This window comes from Equus przewalskii, chromosome 9 (genome assembly GCF_037783145.1).
Source record: "Equus przewalskii isolate Varuska chromosome 9, EquPr2, whole genome shotgun sequence".
Taxonomy (NCBI): domain Eukaryota; kingdom Metazoa; phylum Chordata; class Mammalia; order Perissodactyla; family Equidae; genus Equus; species Equus przewalskii.
In genome coordinates, this window is record NC_091839.1 from 56,673,072 (window position 1) to 56,679,071 (window position 6,000).

The following is a 6,000-nucleotide window of genomic DNA, read 5'->3' on the forward strand; positions in this document are numbered from 1 at the left end:
GCCACTATGTTCACTGCGGTGAGCGTTATTCACAATAGCCAAGATGTGCAAGCAACCCCAGTGCCCATCAGCTGGTGAAAAGATAAAGATGTGGTGTATATATATACATAATGGACTACTCCTCAGCCATAAAAAAGAGCAAAACTGTCTCATTTGCAACAATATGGATGGACCTTGAGGGTATTATGTTAAGCAAAATAAGCCAGAGAGTGAAAGGCAAACACCGTATGATTTCACTCTTATGTGGAAGATAAACAAATACATGGATAAACAGATTAGTGGTTACCAGAGGGGAAAGAGGAGGGGGGAGGGCGAAAGGGGTAAAGGAGCACGTATGTATGGTGACGGATAAAAACTGTTGGGGGGGGGGGCCAGCCCAGTGGCACAGTGGTTAAGTTCCCATGTTCCTCGTCTCGGTGGCCCGGGGTTCACCGGTTGGGATCCTGGGTGTAGACATGGCACCACTTAGCAAAAGCCATGCTGTGGTAGGCGTCCTACATATAAAGTAGAGGAAGATGGGCATGGATGTTAGCTCAGGGTCAGTCTTCCTCAGCGAAAAGAGGAGGATTGGCAGTCATTAGCTCAGGGCTAATCTTCCTCAAAAAAAAAAAAAACTGTTGGAGGTGATCAAGATGCAGTTACACAGAAACTGATATATAATAACCTATACCTGAAATTATACAATGTTATAAATATGGCCTCGATAAAATAATTTTTAAAAAAGAAATTAATAATGCTAAACAGCCACCTTTTTCAAATCAGGACTCTGCTGCAACTCTACAGAGTTTTACAATGCATAAACTACTCAAAACACGAACCTCCCCTATCAATGATCTTTATCTTCATAAAGAAAAACAAACTGATATCATATACAGACACACAGTTGTTATCAGGGAAAGTAGTTTTTCCCCATAAATGTCATCATTTATTTCACTTTCAAACATAAAAATCCCAAGTCAAATACAATTATATAAGCAAAAATTCACATTGCCATTTGTTTTTTAAGAAATAATATTTCAAAATTAAAACAAATGTCTTTAAAAATCAGTTGTGCCTACTGAAACGTTACAATTTAGACGAATCTTTCACTCAACTTTGCTGAGCAAAAGAACCAAGCCAGTCTCAAAAGGCTACATACTGAGGCAGCCCTGATGGCCTAGTGATTAAAGTTCAGCACGCCCCACTTGGGCGGCCCAGGTTCAGTTCCCAGGCGAGGAATCACACCACTCGTCTGTCAGCAGCCACGTGTGGCAGCAGCTCACAAAGAGGAACTAGAAGAACTTACAACTAGAACATTCAACTATGTACCGCGGGTTTGGGGAGGAAAAAAAACGAGAGAGGAGAACTGGCAACAGATGTTAGCTCAGGACAAATCTTTCCCAGCAGAAAAAAAAAACAAGGCTACATATTGTACATATTGGATGATTCTACTTATACAACATGCTAGAAAAGACAGAACTAATGATGGAGAACAAATAGTGGCTGCCGGGGGCAGGGGGAGGAAGGGTAGGCGTATAAAAGGTCAGCATGAGGGAGTCTTTTGAACTGATACAACCGTCCTGTATCCTGACTCTGGTGGTGGTTACATAAATGTATACCTACGTTAAAATTCACAGAACTGTACACCAAAAGCAAAAATGAGTCAATTTTACTGTATGATAATTCTAAAATTTTTCTAAATCAGTGATTATTTCAAAAATATATTAACTACCACCACAGCCAAATTTACTGAGGTATTGTGCTAAGCCCCCTTACATACACTTTCTTATTTTATACTCACACAACCCTATGAGATAAATATTATTATCCCTATTTGGGTTTTTTTTTCCTTTTAGTGAGGAAGATTGGCCCTGAGCTAAGATCTGTGCCCATCTTCCTCTATTTTATATGTGGGATGCCACCAAAGCATGGCTTGGTGAGTGATGTGTAGGTCCAGGCCCAGGATCCAATCCATGAACCCCGGGCCACCAAAGCAGAGCATGTGAACTTAAGCACTACACCACCAACCCGGCCCCTAACCCTACTTGAGTAAAACAAAAAATTGAGACTCAGAGGTTACGGAACATGCCCAAAACCAAACAGATTAAGGGACACAGCATAATTCCCACCCAGATCTGACTCCAAAGCCTCTATTCTCAACCACTGACCACTGTAATATCCTATTACTCTCTCCCCTCTATTCATAAATACCAACCACTCTGTCTCTCCCAATGATGCCAGGAGGCTACTAAGTTTCCTCATTCTCTTTCTAACTCAACACTCTACAGACAATATGAAAATGTGCTGATGAACAAAACATGCTTCTGGAGCAGCACTGTCCAACAGAACTTTCTGTGACCAGAGAAATGTTCGACAATATCTGTGTTGTCTAATACAGTAGCCTCTAACCACAGGTGCCTACTGAAAGCACATGTGGCTAGTGTGACATTAATTTATGTAGTCACACGTGGCTAGCAGCTACTGAACTGAACAGCACAGTTCTAGAGAAATAATATAACAAGAACATGTACGCCACAGAAAGAAGCAACTTATCAAAATATGATGGCAACTCACCAACAATAAAACAATTCAAGGGAGACGTATAACGGAGTAAAGCTGAGAAATGCACAACCCCCAAACACAAGTCTCTCTGAAACATCTCCTCACCCTTAAGACTGTTTACATATCAACTTCATTTACACTACCACTGCACTTTGCACATGTGTGGTGTAGAACAAACTGTACGTTAAGTACATGATTATATTCTCCCTCACTGGGCTGTGAGCATCTTAAGAACAGAGGCAGTTATTAACACATATACCACCAGCACCTATCACCTATACTCAAAGGCTTTCTACAACAATAAACGTTTTTTCTTTCATTCAGTTCTAGTGGGAAAATTATCACCTTAGCTCCTTCAACTACAAATTCAATTCAGTTCTGCAAGCATTTGAGTACCAGCAGTATACATAAAAGGCAGTCCCTGTAAGGAGCTTACAGTGGGGATAGGGGATAAAAGACATGAGTAGACAAATAACAAGCGTTACCACATAAGTACGTACAACTAGGGCTTCGGGACAGAATAGGGAACTGTCAGGAGTCTTGGTGCTAAGAGAAACTGGAAAGCAGTGTAAGAAAAAAGCAGCCATTATCCAATTCTGTAATAGCAAAAGTGTAAGATAATTTACTGTATCCCCATCTATTACTCAGAAAAGCCTAACGGATTAAAAAAAAAAAAAAGAATCAAGGAAGGCCTGAGAAATTTATCCTAGCTTCACTCACACCAACAATTTCAGGGATTCAACCTACTCCTCATACCGGTAAGCCAAAAGGAGTCTTAGAACAAATTCTTCTAGATCCAAAGTTTCCATGAAAATTTCACAGCATAAAAGGGCCAGCCCCATGACCGGGTGGTTAAGTTCCCGCGCTCTGCCTCAGTGGTCCAGGGTTTCGCTGGTTCGGATCCTGGGTGTGGACCTAGCACCACTCATCAAGCCATGTTGAGGCAGCGTCCCACAGAGCAGAGCCAGAAGGAGCTACAACTAGAATATACAATTATGTACTGGGGGGCTTTGGAGAGAAGGAGGAGGAAAAAAAAGAGACTGGCAACAGATGTTAGCTCAGGTGCCAATCTTTAAAAAAAGAGAAGAGGTACAATTTTCTTTACACTCATACCCAGATTATCTTTGAGTTATATTGTCTTCTTTCAGGTCCTGGAAATGTGCTAATTAGAAGAGTTATACAGTACAATCTCCTGGTCAGTTTTCAGGCAACCTCTGGAGCTAAAAGTAAAGTAGCCTGAATTCATTTAGTAAGTATATTTTCTGTTTCCTCTAAAAATCAGTGGGGTGAGGGGGGTGATGGTAATGATGAATCTGCAAATTCATAAAAACACCAGGCATTATCCTGTAGACCAAATAAGTTGAAAGTATAACTCCTATCATGTAGACGCTTGCAAACTGGAAGACTAGGGCCCAACAGTTCTGCACTGTAACTTCTTCAGACAAGATTTTTAAAATCAACATCCAATTTTCTCATCTTTATCAGCACACAGATTATTCATGACAAAAGTCAGAGAAAATCTGTTTAGTTTTTCTAGATTGACTGGGCCAGTTAATTACTTAACTTCTTTGAGCCTGTTTTCTCAAATTTAAGATTAAAGAGGGAGACTAGATGCTCTCAGAGAAGAAAACTGACAATTAACTCAGATAATTACTTACTGATTGACTTCAGCAAGACTTCTGGTTCAATCCTAATTCGTCCACAAACAGGAAAAATACAGAAGTGTGGTGGTTATCAAAATATGTCATAAATTCTTTGATCCTCTTCAAGACATGGAGCTTAATTCCTCTTCCTTTGGCTGTAGGATGGACTTCGTGACCTACTTTTAACTAACATAATGTGGCAGTGATGGTTTGGGGAAGCCAACCATCACCAGGCTGTGAGGACACTGAAAGCAGTCCAGTGAAGAACTGAGACCTGCCAATGGCGAGCACTAACCCACCTGAGTGTGAGCCTCCTGGGAAGCAGATGCTCTAGCCCAGTTAACATCTTTTTTAACTGCTGCCAATCCTCCTCTTTTTGCTGAGGTAGACTGGCCCTGAGCTAACATCCATGCCCATCTTCCTCTACTTTATATGTGGGATGCCTACCACAGCATGGCATGCCAAGCGGTGCCACGTCTGCACCCGGGATCTGAACTGGTGAACCCCGGGCCACCAAAAAGCGGAATGTGCGCACTTAACCGTTGTGTCACCAGGCGGGCCCCATTCACTGATCTTAAGAATAAGCATAGTTACTCTGACTCAAGGCCAGTTACTCAAGACACATAGGCAAGTTTCTGCCCAATGGCTTCAACCTAAAACTTTAGCATTATAGTTTTGCCCACTGTTTTTTTCTTTTTGAGGAAGACTGGCCCTGAGCCAACATCCGTGCCCATCTTCCTCCACTTTATTCTGGGACGCCTAATGACATGTTCCCTAGTTCCCTAATGACACGAAACAGATCTCAACTGTAGAGTGAATCCAAGGACCCTGGTATGCCACTCTGAAGGTCAACTTTAATGTTTTAGTGATAGAGTACTAGAAATACTTACATCAGGGTCAGAATCTGGTTTTGCAAGACAGACATTTAACTACTCAACAAGTCATTTATCTAGCCGATCCAAGAACAAGAAAGTTCAACGCAGGTATGTACTAAATCTATTATTCATTTTTGGACCACTAAAGTGGTCCATTAAAGCTGCTTATTTTGTCTTCAAAGAAGGAATTAGTGATCCGTAGCCGTCGATATAAATGGATTACTAAATCAAACTCAGACTTTCAGGAGGGACACTTATGTACGCTAAATTAACTGTCTCAAGATAGTAAGCTTGCCTTAAACACTTTGTGAACTATGTGCCAGGGCACTGTGCTAAGGTCTAGCTAGGTAAACCGAAACAGGTTAGACATCAAATCAAGGAGTTTATAACCACGATAGCATGCTTCCAGACCAAAGAGTACCCTGGAAACTGCTGCCTCCATTTCCTTACAAATCACCGCATACTCCTTTAAGTCTTCAAAATTCTAGATATGTAAAATAAAGAAATCATTAACCCAGTCTTCAAAGGACTGAATTGTACTTCCAAAGACACAAATAAAATTCTAGCAAAATGACAACACAAAAGTAAACTTTAAAATGTTAAGAATGATCATCAGAGAATCTAAGCCCCCTGCCTGCCATGTTACTATACTTCAGGACCTCTAAATTTAACAGAATGGCCATCTCTGGGGGGTCCACTTCCCCTCTAACAGTACCTCAGAGACCAGAACCTAACAGGAGAGTATATTGTTCTTAAGTAACAAACATGCTTTGCAGACTCTGATTTTCTTCGGACCGAAGCTTCATTAAGCTAAAAACCCAACTGCCGAAATAAACATGAAATTCAATCCTAAGAGAAACATCTAACATCACACTCAACTGGTCTGTAAGGAAGCACCTCTGCCTCCATACACAGCACAAACCGGCATTTCTCCCTCGCTA